The following is a 16,695-nucleotide window of genomic DNA, read 5'->3' on the forward strand; positions in this document are numbered from 1 at the left end:
GAGCAGGTCTCCTGAGCCCTTGATAATGAATAAGAGTCTAAACATTTTAATAAACAGAATTGACCTGTGGAAGATAAAGGAACATAAAGTAGATGACTCCTCACCTGCAGATAAGGGAATGTTGCTGCGAACCAGATACCAAATAAAGCTGGAGGAGAAGAGCCAGGACCAGACGTTACTATATCAGCAGAAAAGACAAAAATAAAGAAACAGGAAAAGAAGCCCAAGAAAAGCTCCGAGGAGGTTGGAGCTGCAGAACCAGGTGATGGAGACGAGAAACCTGAGTCCAGGGCAAAGTCAGGAACAGAGAACATGCTTGAGATCTGGAAGACAGAATCCCAGCCTCCCACAGCAGAGGAGGAAGTGAGGGAGAGAAGTGTAGCAGTCCCCACAAGGAACCAGGAAGAGAAAGGAGCAACTGCAAATTCAGACGTCAGGTGTCTGAGGTCCAGGAAGTCGGGCCTGCAGCCTAGAATGGAGAGTGAATCTGAGGGTCACTCGAGGTGCCAAGAGATGTGCGGGAAACCTAAAGAAGGATAAGGACACAGTGGGCACCAAGAGAATAAGAAGCAGAAGTCACCGGGAAAGGGAAGACATTTAGCAAAGAAATTTAAGAGGGAATAAAATATAATAAAGTTAGTTTAGTGATAAATTTTTAGCCTGATTTTTGATACCTGTATAAAAGTGAATTCTGTAAATAATGTTATGGGTATGTTTAAGGGAAGAAAGACTTTTCAGGCTCTGATTTATCTTTAGAACAAGGGGCATTGCTGGCCAGTTCCTGAGTGGTAACAATTTATGTCTGGGGTAGGTGGGCAAAGCATGTTTCCTCCATATTGCAGAATAAAGCCCTGCTTCCTAGAAAAATAAATAAATAAATCTGTGAATATGCTGAAAATCAAATGGAATACAAACAATAGAAAATTAAGACAATTGTATTACAAACATGATATTACCCCAAGGATAATGTTGGGAATGAAAAGTCCTTAGGTAAGTAATATTGGACCAGCATCTTGAGTACGCTCAGACTCAAGAACAGCGTGCAAACACTGTACCTAGTTGCTAAAGAAATTCTCCTATATGTTGGCAAACAGATTATAGATAATTATGTCTATTTTTTCACAATAGTAGAAAAAAGTTACAGGAAAACAGAGAACACGGGAATAAGCCACATTGTCTGGATTTTATTGTGAACATCTGTGTGTTTTCATGTATCGTCCAGAATTAAAGACAAACAGAAAAAGAAAGAAAGGGAAGAGTTATGCCCGGGTTTGCATTCACACATGCACTTCCTGCATACCCATCTGCAACAACAGACAAATTAGCTATGCCATGAAATCAGTGTGTGTGCCATGAATGAACAAAGGAGAAATGGTGTGAATGCACAGTAGAGTGTTATTCAACCAAAAAATTATGTATTCCTGTCCTTTGTAAAAAAAAAAATAATAGAACTTGAGGATACTATGGTAAGTGAAATAAGCCAGTCACAGAAAAACAAATAGTGCATATTTGTCTCAAATCTGGAAGTTAAGGAAAGTCAACCTGGATGTAGACTTGGGGTGACAAAAGGTTGGTAAGGGCTGGGGAGGGAGAGTGGATAAATGGATAAAGTTTGCCAAATGTGGTTTCTAACAGTGAGAAGTCAGTGTCCATAAATTCTCCAGCTCTCAGGCTATGGTTTCTAAATATAGTTTGTGTCATCCTCAAAAAGAGTAAACCATCCTGTCTCTGAAATGCCCCTTCAGTTGCCTAGAACTTAGCCAAGTCAAGGGGACAATGAAGACTGATGTGGGCTGGAATGCCTAGACACGCACTGTCTTGCAGGACACGGGCTTTCCCTCATATGTGTGGGGAATTCAGGCTGCTTTCCGGCACGCACTGCAGGACAGATGCTCCGTGGGATGCTGCTCATACAAGGAACAAAGGAGACTAAGCAGACTAATGATGTCACTGCTTCTGCAGCCTCGCTTACAGAACTCCTCTCTGCAGAGACCAGTGAAGAAGTGCACACTGTGGAGGCTAAGGGCTCATCCAGTCTGCTGCCAGGGACAGAATGCCATGAGGGGAGGTGGTGCTGTTTTCTGGTGAACCGCCACAGGCAGTGTGAGAAAGGAAGGTGCCACCTGTCATCCGTCACCACTGCACCTTCTGCAATATGGCCTCCCATCCCTGCCATAGCACAAGGGAACTGCAGATGCCACATGTCCACACCCAGGATGGCCTTCTGCCTCCATGTGGGGATACAGCAGTGATTATGGAAGTTAGGGACAACTGTGGGTACAGTGACACCATAACCCCCATATTGGGGAGGGTTACTATCGCTCATTAGTTAGCAATGAGCTTTACAGGAAGGGAGCGAGCTAAGATCACTGCAGCCACAGGCGGCCCCTTCCTGCAGCAGCACAGTGGGCTGGAGGAGGCTGAGCTGTGGGGAGCTGCACGCAGCACTCCGCCTCCCTCCCTCCCGCCACCGTGGCTGACTCCTGGCGCAGGACTGGGTCAGGCCGGGCAGATTCCTGCACGTGCTGACTGGGTGGGGTAAAGAGTCAAGGCTCCCCCCTGCTGTTTCCTCACCCTGTTTGGAATCCACAGCTGTGGCTGAGAGAACAGCTGGACTCGGCCCTGCCCAACTGTCCATCCCCATGGAGGCAAATAGGCTGTGGTGATGGTAGCAGTGGCAGAGAAATGAATGGGCCAGTGCCAGGTTTGCAGGGGCAGAGAAGAGGAGACCAATGGCCCATGCTGCCCCAAGCCCGGGCAGCAATCTCCATAAAGGCAGAGCTGTCTGAAGGGTGCTTACTATTGGGCCTACCGTCCACCTCCATTCTGGGTGGCCTTAAGAAAGACATCACTAACTACCACACCCCCCAGGGGACACGGCAAGGAATCCAACTGGATCTTACAAGCCTGGCTGTGTTGCTCTCTTAGTCTTCTCACCTAGGGAAAGCAGTTTAAATGCTGGAGACACATCCCCAAGAGAGAGGGCAGCTCACCAACACCTCCAATTGCAAGGACCTGGGCTTTCTGCCAACTACATTGATTGGTTAAAGATAAGGCAGTGCCAGTTTCTGCTGTAGGTGAAGTCCAAACTTTCCCTCCCCTCCAGCACTACTCCCACACGGGTACAGACCTCCCTATGCCAAGGTCCTGGCATCTCCCATTTCCACACTCTGAAAGCAGAGGCTGGTGGGCCTGGGAGCCTGGGCATCTTGAGGCTTATTCCCAAATGCACACACCTAGAAAGCAATTGTGAGCCATGGACACATTCATCAGCCCAAGGAGGATCTTGTGAATTGTGTGATTCTAGCCACCCAGTGGGTTTGGGTGGAGACCATGGCAGTGATATGGTAATAAATGAGCTATTCCCTTAGGATCAGGGTCACATCTATGGAAGGGGGCAGAGACATGGTTCAGGGTCTTAGAAAAGCTGAGTGCTATATAGCTGGTGGTACAAGTTGAGACCACCAGTAAGATTATTGCCATCAATGTGAGCACACATCTGCTATCTTTAGACGGTTGCCAGATTCTTTCAAAAAGCCTAATTCTGGATCACCACCAACAGGCACAGCTGCCCAACGGTGAGTGTATTTTACAGCAGGGATACCACACCAATATTCAGCCCTGTAAGTGCAAAGGTACATAGTATACTACACAGGTATACCAGTGCAAAAAAGGAGATGTTAGATGACATGCTGGAATCCACCCCTCTACCCAAGGTAAGAGGAAAGAGAGACCAGAACTTACCTGGTCTGTGGATGGGTCAGCCAGAGGAATGGCTCTGAATTGGATGGTGCTGGTGGTCTTCTACTGCCACCATGTGGTTGGTTTGAGAACTGCATGGAGTAGCCCCGCTGTGTTTACACAAGCCAGACTGGAAAGTTAGCCTGGGCAGCTTGGCCAGGCCCTTGGCAACTTGGGATGATGATGATATTATATCATATAGCAGTTGGGTTCTTTTTAACAAAATCACACATACAAGAAATTTGGTTTCAATCCCCATTCCCTCCCCACCCTCCTCTCCTCCCTCCTCTGCTCTACTGATTTCCTTTGGCTCTTTTACTTTCTTGTTTTTTACTGGTACTTTCTGCATATGCATAAAGATGAAATTCCACATGGTGCGTTTACATATGCATGTAACATGGTTTTGTGAAATGCATTCTGTATCCTTCCCTTTCCAATCTCCCTAAAATTAAAAAAATAGAAGCTATTCCAATACCTGGAGACTAAATAATATGTTACTGAATGACACATGGATAACAGAAGACATCAGAGAGAAGTTAAAAAAATTCTTAGAGGTAAATGAGGATTCCAATACAACATATCTGGGACACTAGGAAGAGAGTACTGAGAGGAAATTTCATAGCATTAAGCTCATTCAGAAAAGGAATAACAAGTCAACAAATAAATAACCTGACTTACATCTCAAAGCCCTAGTAAAAGAAGAACAAACAAATAACAAAAGTAGTAGAAGACAGGAAATAATTAAAATCAGGGTGGAAATCAATAAAATTGAAACAAAAGTAACAATTCAAAAAATAGACAAAACTTGTTTTATGAAAATATAAATAAAATTTCCAAACCATTAGCCACCCAGTTGAAGAGGAGAAAGAAAACTCATATTACTAAAATTTGTGATGAAAAAGGAAATATCATGACAGAGACTACTGAAATAAGAAGACAATTAGAAACTATTTTGATGGATGCCTTGCTAAGTGAAATAAGGCAGGCACAGAAAATCATACTGTGTGTTGTCACTCATATGGGAGAGCTACAAGTAGATTTCACAGAAAGTACAAGAGTAGTCACCACAGGCAAGAAGAGAGAGGAGGGAGAACAGGGTGGTGGTATTAGGTACTAGTACACACTCAGGAATGGCCAGCAGTGCTGCCCTCCAGCACAATAGGTGACAGGGGTGCCCAGAATATCCCTGTGTATTTCATAATAAAGCTGGAGGAGCAGTCCACAAACAACAAGAAATGATAAATGTTAACAGATGGAAGAGCTAAAGCCCTGATCTGATCATGACACACTGGAACAGGTGTGCAACTAGCTCACTGCTCCTCATCTACACGTGCAACTTAAATGTGAATCAACACAGAAACAAAAAATGTTGTCCTTTTTAGGACACCCCAAGGAACTGTAGAAAACACCTGCACATCATGCATCTGGAGAAGTATAAATACATGGAAAGAATAATAATAAAAAAAAAAGCAGCCGACAAAGCTCAAGCCATCAGCATGACACAAACACACAAATACCTGGAAATAATGAAAGTCCCTAATGGGCCACAGGTCTACAATATATGAGGTTAACCTTAGATTTGAGGCTGAAGGACAAAAGGCTCTCTCCATGACATCAGAAATAAATCAAGGATGCCTGCTCTCACCACTTCCAGACAAGACAGCAAAATGAGAGCTAGGGATGTGGTTAAGTGGCTGAAGGATCAATTCCTGCTATCAAAAAGAAAATAAATAAATAAATAAGAGTAATCAGGTGAGCACACTGGTGCATGGCTCATATTCCAGAATTTAGGAGACAGAGGTGGGAGGATCACATGTTGCATCCTACCCTGGGCAACATAGTGAGAACCTGCCTCAAAATGAAAAATAAAAAGACCTGGGGATGTAGCTCAGTGGGGGAGTGCCCCTGGTTCAATCTGTACTACAGGAAAAAAGAAGAAAGGAATGTTCACCAGCACCCTGGTGTCCCAGGGAACTGAGGATGCCCACACAGGCCAGGAGAAATCCTTTCAGAGAGGACCAAGACCCACATGCCCAGCACTTGAGGCTCAGGTCTGCAGAGAACTGAGGCTGAAGGGGTATAAGCAGCACGACCATGTGTTAAAGCAGCAGCCCCAGTTCCACTATCCACAGGCCCTGGAGGAGCTGAGCTCTTGCTGTTTCTTCTGTTTTCTTTCCAGCTATTTCCTCACAGAACTCCATCAAAATTCAGGCTCAACACAAGCTAAGAAAGACCCTCTGACAGTAGTACCCTCAACTACTGTCTCCAAAATTACTTTGGAAAGTCACTCACACAAACATGGTGAAATCTGGTGACAGGGGGAGACACCAGCAATCATGTAACAGTGAGTGACAGATGGAGCACACGGAAGAGCACTTACGATGACATTCTGGCTCAATAGCACACCCACCACAGGTATGTCATGGATACATCTAGGGCACTTCAACCGAGAGTAGTAGAGCACACAGCCTTTTAAACATCACAGGAAAGTTGTCAAGAGCAGCCACATTCAGCTACAACAGGCATTACTGTGGAAAGCTAGCAAATTCCAACAGGTGCACCAGGAACATTGGAATTACCATGGGTGTCAGTATCAGTAACAGAACTGGGTAACCTCTAGATAACTGCCAATCAAATCCCAAAGTTCTAAACAGCACACAGTTCAAGGGTATCTCAAGATCGGTCTGAATATTTCAAAGGATCTCAAGATCGGTCTGAATATTTCAAAGGAAAAGAACTGAATCTGCATCATAAGAAACTTTGTGGAACAGAGCACAGGCAGGGCTTAGGGGGCATTAGAGGTGCTGAAGGCTTACATTAGAAAAGAAGGACAAAAATTAACCATTCAACCTTCCATTTCAGGATCTAAAGAACAAAGAGCAAGGAGAACATACATCCGATGCTAAGCATATAAGACATCAATGAAATTAAAATCTTGAAATTAATAGAGAATCAAAATCAAAAGCAGGTTTATCATGGATATCCTTATAATGGTACACCACAGCTAAGTTAAGAAAAAAGACAAAAACTTATGCAGTAGAAATAAAGGACACCATTATCAATCCTACAGGGAGTAAAAGAACCATTAAGAAATATTATTAATAACTGTATGGCCACAATTTGAGAAATTAGATATACTGAACCAACTGCTGGAGAGAAACAATCTACCACAACTCACACACAATGTAAGAACACACAACATGGACAGGCTAAGGAAGTGATAATAACTGTAGCCAGAGGAAAGGCATGGCCCTTCCTCTGGTGTCACGGTGTCACGGTGTCACAGTGGATTCTGCACCAAAATAAAGAGGAAATAAAAACTATCCAAATCCCTTCCAAAAGGAAGCCGGTAGCACTTCCAATTCATTCCTCAAGGTGTGGCCTATATGATATGCCATGATGTGAACAGTTTCCGGCAGCCAGGCCAGGGAACCTGCCTGGACCACTGATGGCTAAATTTGTCTCCCTGGGTACAAAGAAAATAAGAAATGATGAGAAAAGGATAAATAAATTGCATGCACTTTGATTAAACTGTGGAGAGGTAGGTCAATTGTTTTTCTAGCTTCATTTCTTAAATTCTGTGAAATCCAAGACCAGGAAGGCTTTGTTGAGGAAATTCAGAAAACTACTTCTATAAGTGGAAAGACTAGAAAAATATCTAAGAGTAACCAAATGTTCAGGAGTCTTCATCAGCATATAGAGAACATCATCAGGTAGTATTATAGACAGAAGGTCCACGCAAACCCCCAAATTCACAAGGTACAAGGTGAACTCCCAATGGGATGGTATTAGGAGGGGGCATCTGAGAGGGACATGGAAGTAGATGAGATCATGTATGATGCTTATGAATTATTAGTAATTTCATTAAAAAGCTGTTCTGTTTAGAAAACAGAGATGTTATTTCATAACAATTTTCATAATACTGAATCAATTTGTTAAAACAGATTACATTTTGATATTTCAGGCTATTGCCATGTTTGTCTAATAAAATTTATTGTTAATCTTGCAGTTTCAGAAAACAGAAAGAAAAATAGATTTATCCACCATCAGGAGTTCTTCATTGTTCAAAGGAATTAATATTCTTATGAATCCTTACAGTTCAAATTCACCTATCATTCCTTTTTTGGATACACAATCACTTTCTTCAGCAACAAAAACAGATTTTTTAAAATCTCTTCTCTAGAAGCATACTTGAGACTAGGACCTGTAATTCCATTAAATTATAAAAAGGGAGAGATTGCAGAAATTTTTTCACACAGGCTCAGAGGAAGCAGAAAGGTAAACAAAATTTGTATCAAATATAAAAAAAAGTAGGTGTTATCTTTAAATCTTTTTATCTATTCAGAAAATTTAACTTGCTCAGCTCTGAATACATACATTTCACATTTGACAAAAACCTGGGTCTCTAATAAGTGAGCAGATCATTTCTAAGTGAGAAAAACAGAAAGGGCTGGTGCTGAGGGAGCACAGATTTTTCTGCTCAAAGGGCAAGGAAGGTCTCTGCCAGCTGGACATCCTCCCACCTGGTCCTGTTCAATGAAATATGCCTTGGCGTATCACCCTCCCAGGAGATCTGGACCATGACTCCAGTCTATGAGGCTTTTCAGGATTGAAGAACACGTTAATAAAGTGGGTGGTTCTTATGCTCTGGGAGAGATTTTTTTTTTTCTCTTGCACAATTGTGAGAGAATGCCAGGGGAAGGTATCATATTTAATCTGACTCCTCAGTACCAGCATCTACAGGCTGACTGTCCACCTGTCTCCAAGAAATGGGGAAAGGGCTTGGGAAGATAATGTTCCAACGAGGGAGCTGTCTAGATGAGGCCTACTCAAAAAGATTCCTCAGGCCCAGGCCCAGGCCCTCCAGATTCTCTCTTGAGATTTTACACTCCACCAATCAGGCTGTCCTCTTAAAGGAACTACCCCAGGGCCTGAAATTGTCTGCACCTGAAGTAAACTGGGCAGCTATGGACACAATTTGGTAGCCCCAGGAAAGGACAGGAAAATGGCAGAGGACACAGGACCCTGTGAAAAGTCAAATGGAATTTCAAACCAAAGTTAATACATTACCTGTGCCTGGGAAAGATAAACAAAGGGAGGCACAAAGTATTTTAACACTGGCATTCCAAGTGGCTGTTCTCTGCTTTCACCACATGGCAAATTTCCAAGCAGAAAACAAATCTTTCACACTGGGCTCACCTGAATGCAATGTGAGGAGCAAAGAGTTGATAATACTGTGCACTGGATAGGGAGGTGGAGTATGGAAATATGAGGAGAAAGCAAAAATTTTAAGGATCCACTGACCGCCCAGGCGTGGGCTAGTTTGGAGAAAGCAAGGTGACTACTGGGCAAAAGGTGGTACACAGACTCCTCAGACCAGCATCTTCCACCCAGGAGCCCCACACCTGAGGGAGGATCCCGTGAGACCCGCTGTCTTCACTTCACACTGAGAGCCCACGGCTGGGGTCCACCTGTGCAGAGAGGGTTCTGCCAAAGTGGCTGCAGACCACCCAACACACTGGGAAACCCAACCTGGACCAGCCCACACCATGACCTGAAGGAATCAAGGGCTGAGCTGTAGCAGCATCTGACTCAGGTCTGGGTTGGCTGACTCTGAAGGTGAGAGTGGGAAGCCAGAGTCCAGCCACAGCTGGACCACCAGTTCTAAACAGCCCACCTCCTTCCTAAGCAGTGTTAGCCCCACTTACTCACCATTTCCTGCCTTCTGGGGAGTCCTGACATCCTTCCTGTGGACCTCATAACACTTGCAGGTCACAGGGAGACAGATCTGAGCCAGAGCAACTTGACTCTCACACAGCAAAGAACACACAGTCCTGGAGATGGATTCTGAGTTGCACAAGGTAAGAGATAAAGGTCTCTGAGACTGTGGAAGGCCACCCCCTCCCACCAGATTCCTGCTGATTGGCCAGGGCACCACAAGACCCTCTCTCACCCCAGCCCAAATATGCACACTCTGGGGCCCTGACTGACAGGAGATGTATCACGCTCCTGGATACATAGGCCAGGAAGACATGGTCTTGGCAAAAGCCCTTTTCAGGCAGGACTTCCTCCCTGCAAGGGGACCTGCCCCACCAGGGGGACATTTCCACTTATGCAGAGCTGAGCCTGGCTTTCCAAAGCAGGCCCTGTTGGCTAGGAAGCTTTTTCTGGGCACAGAGTCCCAGGCATATGTGAGGAATTACAGCCTTGGTTCCAAGGCAGCCTGACCTGACCTCAGAGAAGGTGTGTGCCTGGTCAGGCCTGACTAGGAAGGAGGAAGCCAGAGCCAGGCATAAATCACTTGGGAAGAGGCCAGGGCTTCGTGGGCAAGGCCTGCTCGCACTTTTACTCTGTCAACTCATTTTCAGAAAAAAATAAATAAAGACAATCAGGTAATACAAATATTAAGTGCATAAAAAACTAATTACATGACAATAATAAAAAGAACTCTGTGAAAGAAAAAACAAACAATTGCACCAGCTCAGGTAAACAGCCTGCATCACTCACAGTTCAGAATGAATACTACTTGTTGAGAGGCAAACACATTTTCATGTTGAAAGTCACACTCTATCTGCTGAAATGTGACCCCAGGGGGGCTCATTCCTGTGTCCAGGAGGGGACACCAAAGGATTTATCTCTCAGAATCCACCATGTCCCCTGTCCTATAGTTTTTCTTAATGAGAAGATAAAGGAAATCAAATAGAAGAAAGTGATACACTCAAATCTAATAAAAATGAGGCTCCTTCATAAAACTGCAACAAGGTGCAAGATGGCTGCTCTACCTCTGGGTAAATGTCTGCAGTCTTTAAAAAGAAAAATGAATTTACATAAAAGGAATATTAAAAGAAAAAAAAAAGACCTCACAAATAAATTAAACATGAGAAAATTACTGAAAACTTTTCCAAGAACATTGAAATATACAGAAAAATGCTCAAATTATACTCTGTAAAAATAAACATATAGCAATGTGGAAATAAACCAGGTTAGACAGGTATAAGACATAAACACACACATATATAAACAGAGCTGATACAGACATTGCACTGTAATTTTCTAGTAATTTAAATTTATCCATAATCTATAACCTGACAATGTTTTTTCCAATGTGTACAACATTATAAAGTGTGCTCACTTGAGGGCCAAATTTTTTAAAAAGAATGAAATTACCAAGAACAAAAAGTTAAACTTGAAACAAGTGAGGTTTCTGAAACAGGAACACAGGAGGTACCTGGGAGACTCACAGCCTCAGACAGCAATAGGAGTCCAGCCAACTGAGGCAGAGAACCCACACAATACAAGTTACAGCACCACAGTGGTAGAGCACTAATAGTAACATTCAGTTACTGAAAACTCAAATAAGACAAAACCAAGTAAAATTCTGCTTCCTCGTTGATGGTTAAACTATAAGGAATGACAGAAAGAATTGGCACTGAGCCTATCTCCAGGCAGAGGTAGGGAAGGGCAGTGAGAGAGGGCGGCCGGCCCAGGGCCCATTCACCTCTATTTGGATGGGGACATACGAGTGTTTAGATTTATACTAAACTGAGAATTTTTAAAAAATTATTTCAGCTGGACATAGTGGCTCATACCTGTAATCCCAGAGGCTCAGGAGGCTGAAGCAGGAGGATCAAGACTTCAAAGCTAGCCTCAGCAAATTAATGATGCCTTAATTAACTCAAGGAGACCCTGTTTCTAAATAAAATATAAGAAAAATGGCTGAGGATGTATCAGGGGTTAAGCACCCTTGGGTTCAAACCCCAGATTGGTCAAAGGGGAGAAGAAGGAGGGGAGAGGATCTGGGAATAGAAAAGATAGTGGAACGAGATGGGCAACATTACCCTAGATACACGTATAGTTGAACGAATGGTTTGACTCTACTTCGTGTACAACCAGGGAAATGAAAATGTGTGTTCTATTTGTGTACAATGAATTGAAATGCATTCTACTGTCATGTATAACTAATTGGAACAAATAAAATTAAACAATCATAAGTGGATGATAAGGTGTGTAGAATCTTAAGATTTACAAACTATGTAAAACCTGGAATCACTGACTGTTCAGAAACTACACAGATGGATCATGGGTGGTGGTGAGCAGATGAAAGGGATAAGAGATCAATCTGCATTGTTCCAGCGGGTCCCCATGCCACCTCTCTCTGAGGAAAGGCTGAGCTTGATGGAGATTCTGAGCCAGGCTAGTGCTGGCAGCAGATTCAGTGATGGTGAGCTGCTATCAGTAGATCTTCCACTGGACTCACAATATTCACCTGTGCCCCAGACATCTGATGGATCTCATTTGTTTTGGCACCTTGACACCTGATTATGCAGGAAATCAAGTTGTTTGGGGCACTGAGTTTAGGAGTAGTCTGACCAGGTGCATGCAAACCTGCCAGACAGCCTTTCACATCTGAAGAGCTGGATTCAATGCTGCTGAATCAGGTGTGAACATGTGTCATAGGACAATGAGACTGTTGCATTGACAACTTGTGCAGCTTGGTCAAGACTAGCTATAAAATGGCAGACTGTCCTTGAATGGCACAGGTCTCTAGAGGGGTCCCTCTAGATAGGGATTGAGGCAAATGGATGAGGTGCTGTGGGAAAAGGTTGCACTCTCACTGCCTGTGCTGTACTTCTCCTGATCCTCTGTAAATAGGACTGCAGAAGGTGGCATTTTGGCAGTAATGGGATGGCCAACCCTGCAGGGGGACTCCAACATGACCATGCACATCTGTTTGACACACTCAGTGATGGATCGTGGAATGTCTGCAATAGCAAAAGCCCACCTGCTACGTTGGGGAGCATATCCTTGTCACCTGGGCTTGAGCCCCTGTGCTTTCTCAAATCTCCTTCATCTTATAACCACCTTTTCCAATAAGGGAGCCACACTGCAGGGACCACCAGGCTCACAGTGACTGGGGTCTACTGCAGCTGTGCTACTGTTCACAGTGGTGTCAATGATCAACAAAGATTTCAAGGTGGCATTAGTGGGTCCAGCCAGTGTGAATATTCTCTCAGGAAAATTTCCTCTGCAACATTCATATGTGCAGCACTCTCCTCCCGCATCTTCTTAACTGAATCTCCTTTCAGGAAGATACTGCCATCTTCCTTTATATGCATCAGTAGCTGAATGCTCAGAGTGACATTTCATCCTACTTTAATCCTACTGGTGTCCATGTTGAGCAGAGTTATAGGGAATTGGACTTTGAGTGCTCGACTTTGGTCACTGGTGGGGGTAAAAGCAGGTGTGGTGTCACTGAAGGAGCAAAAGATTGTGCAGGAAGAGGAAGGAGGGGATGGGAATGAAGAATAAAGGAGCACAGAGGAGAAAGGGGGTGGAGAAGGAAGGAGCCAGGATTAGAAAAAAGATGGAGGAATATAAAGGCAGGAATAAAAAAGGGAGTGAAGAAGAAAGAAGGGAGGGCTGGAAGGGGGGTAAAGGAGGAAGGGGAGGAGAAACAGGTGAAAGGAAAAAATGAAGGGGTAGAAGACTGGAGAAAGAAGAGGGAGGATGAGGAGGTGGAGGAAGAAGAGGAGGGGTGTAAGGAAGGGAGTAGAGGGAAGAGGAGAAGATGGAGAAGAAGGAATGAAAAAGGGGAGGAGGAGGGTTAGAAGAGAAGGGGTGGAGGAGTAGAAAATGGTGGAGTTGGAGGTGAATATGGTGAAGTTAGAGGCACAACTGAAGAGGAGGGGTTGGAGGAAGATGGGTGGAGGCAAAGGAGGAGAAAATGGAAGAGAAAGAAGAGGGCATGAAATTGGAGGGGGTGAAGAAAATGGGTATAGGAGGAGAAAGGGGAAGGAGGAAGGTGTTGGAGGGAGTAGAGGAAGGGGATAAGTGGTGCAGGAAGAGTAGAATTGAGGGGTGGAGGAAGAGGGTGTGGAGGAGGAGGTGAAGAATGGGGGAGAAGAAAGCGGGGAAGGAGGAAGAAGAAAATAGAGGTAGAGGAAGGGTGGAGCAGGAGGACAACCGTGGACAAGGGATGAGGAGGACAGAAGGAGGAAGAGAGGGAGGAGGAAGAAGAGGGGGAGGAGAAAGAAGAGGGAAGATGGAGGAGAAGGAAGGGGAAGGAGGAAGGAATTGGAGGAGGAGAGGAGGAGCAGGGTGCAGGTGAAGGAATTAGTATAGAGGAATTAGAGGGGTGAAGGAAGAAGGGGAGGGGCCTTAGGAGGAGGAGTTGTAGGAGAAGGGGCTGAAGGCAGAGAAGGAGGAGATGGAAAAGGAGGGGGTGGAGGCAGAGGAGGAGGAGATAAAGAAAGAGCGGTGGGATAAAGGGGAAAAGACCTGGGGAGGCAGAGTGCTCCTGGCTGCTACCTATGCTGGTCTGCATAAATACATATATATATACACATATACACATACACACACACACACACACACATATACACACACATACATACATATAATACACACACACAAGACACACACACACTAGGACACTGATCAGCACCAAGCAACATTAATCATGCTTTTTGATAGTCCAAAATCATGTGAAAATATTTGATGGGCATTTTGTTTTGTTTTTACATTTCAACCAATAAATCAATACTTTTTCTACATTCTTATGAAAGACCTTATATAACCAGGGATACTGCCACATACATGTGCCACCAATTTTTACCAGGAAATAAAACTACATTCTTCTATCCAGTTGTTTTATACCAAGATGCATTAAAGAATCTCCTTGAAATTATTCAAATAAACATGCTGATTGGAATCATAGTCAGTGTCATTGTAAGTAGAGTTTAAAAAGCAGTGTTCTAGTTCACAGCCCACTCATCCCTCACACTCCTTTATTCAGGAAGCAGTTCAGCATGGGAGATGTCACTTTGACACACACTCACAAAGCAAATTGTGGATGCATGGTTATAGGATTTTAGATCTGACATGAAATGATAGAAGTGACGATTTTAGTGTAGGAAAGTGAGTGGCACTGGACAAAGGTCACAACAAATAGTTACAAATCTGAGAACACAGAGGGATGAGTATATTGAGGAGAGGTTTGAAGTGTCATAAGGCATCCCTTATTTTCAAAAGCGATCTGATGACTCAGATACAAATGTGTGTCACCAGAAAAACCACTGAGTTTTCTCAATCAAATTGTGAAATAGGTTTAGTTTTGTTGTTTTTCAGTATTAAATTTACTAGCATGAATTTAGTGGGAGAAATGATGATTTTGAGGCAGGTGTTTTCAGGACTGTGTATCCTCCCTGGCTATTGTCCATTCTAAGTTGAAGCATGGACCATTTCTGTCAATAAAGAGATTGACTCAGACCTGTACTGAGGCTGGCTGTGTCACTACTGCCTCTCAACCTTCCCTTCCTCATCAATTGACCCCACCAGTATGAAGTGTAACAGCCCTGTTAGAAACAGCCCAGGAGACTGAAGGAGGGGACCAGGACTTCCACAATTAAAGAAGGTATCTTGGGAAGGCATGTGCACATTCAAATCCTCTGTGGCCTTGGGAATGGAGGGGTCATTTCCACCCTCCATCAATGTAACTGTCACACCAGATGGGGCCTAGGAGGAAATGTCACCTACATTCTTCTCTCAAGGCATGGACTGCCTCAAGGCTGCATCTTCTCTAGAAAAGTTCTGTCAAACTGAAACACAATCTCACACAACCACATAAGACAAGCAAATTATTTGAGCCAATATTGAGGATGATACCATGGGAAATCAGGTGCTTCTGTTGCCCAGAATCAGTGTCCTGGGATGGTCTCCACAGGGTCTCTCCCTCTTTTTCACAGGAGCAGCCTCCAGAACTCAGCCTTATAGGAAGAAGATGTGGCATGTCTGTCACTGCTTCTCCACCCACCATCCTCATGGCACCCCATGATTCAGTGGAGACCAAGGCCCTCTTTCAGGTTCCAAAGTCAGCTGTGTTTTAAGTGAACCCTGGAATCTTTCACTTGGTAAGAATGGGAAAGGATGCTTCTGTGTGTGGGCTCTCTCTCATCCAGTGAGGAGGTCCATGGAACAGGGTAGAGGAGATGTTGCTGTGGAGTCATTAATCAAGACCTCCAGAGACCAAGCTGGAAGCAGGTCTGATTTTATAGTGCAGTTTATATATATATATATATACACACACACACACACACACAGGCAGCAGCTAAGAAGATTCTAGGCAGCCACCAATGCAATGTCTGCTAACTCTCCTTGCAGTGACCAACTGAGGAGTGGGCCATGGAGCAAGTGTGGGAACTGCAACATGTGGCCTTACGCAGCGCTGTGCCTACAGGGTAAGCAGTTTGCAGCTCACATACCTAGCACAAGGGAGTGGTTTGCCTTAATATATGCCATGTATGTTGTACTACATACACTTGTCCCCAGACTTCCATATCTAAGGGAGGCCATGATAAAAGATCCAGTTTTTGTGTCTACTGGTCTGTATTCTTGCTTCTACATTAGAAAACCAAAATTCAAACTAGGTTAACTTAATTCTACACCCTAATTAAACACCAAGGACTCCCTATACAATTAAATACTTAATTTGCGTTTCTTCTGGACACACCTTTTAAGTGTTTTTGTGTAGCCCTTTCATTGAGCACCAAATCACAACAGGTTGACTCTGATTTGTGAATTGCTATTATTTCAAATAACCAGTCAAGGGAAACCTGGGGAGTCCCTAAACTCACTGATGTCTCATTGCACATTGATGTGTCCCAAAGGTGTCTCTCAGATCTCAGCTACAAATATTTTTGTAAGTTCTGAATTTACATGAATATTATAAATTCAGATTATGCCCAGAAGTGGATTTGAGATCAAAGTCAGTCAGAATGGGCCTGAGACAAACTGGACTGTGCACAGCAGCAGGTCTCAAGTAGTTAAGGTCTAGAAAGACAGGAATCAATTTATATATATATATATATATATATATATATATATACACACACACACATACTACACACATCATACACACACATACATATATATATATATGTATCAACATGACTAATA

At 43.8% G+C, this 16,695-nt stretch overlaps 1 pseudogene; it reads right to left on the reverse strand.

Annotated features, from left to right (window-relative positions):
* Positions 1 to 11,855: 11,855 nt before the first annotated feature.
* On the reverse strand, positions 11,856 to 12,941 carry LOC107147944 (annotated as a pseudogene).
* Between the last annotated feature and the right edge of the window lie 3,754 nt (positions 12,942 to 16,695).

The sequence above is a fragment of the Marmota marmota genome, unplaced genomic scaffold, assembly GCF_001458135.2.
Source record: "Marmota marmota marmota unplaced genomic scaffold, marMar, whole genome shotgun sequence".
NCBI lineage: Eukaryota > Metazoa > Chordata > Mammalia > Rodentia > Sciuridae > Marmota > Marmota marmota.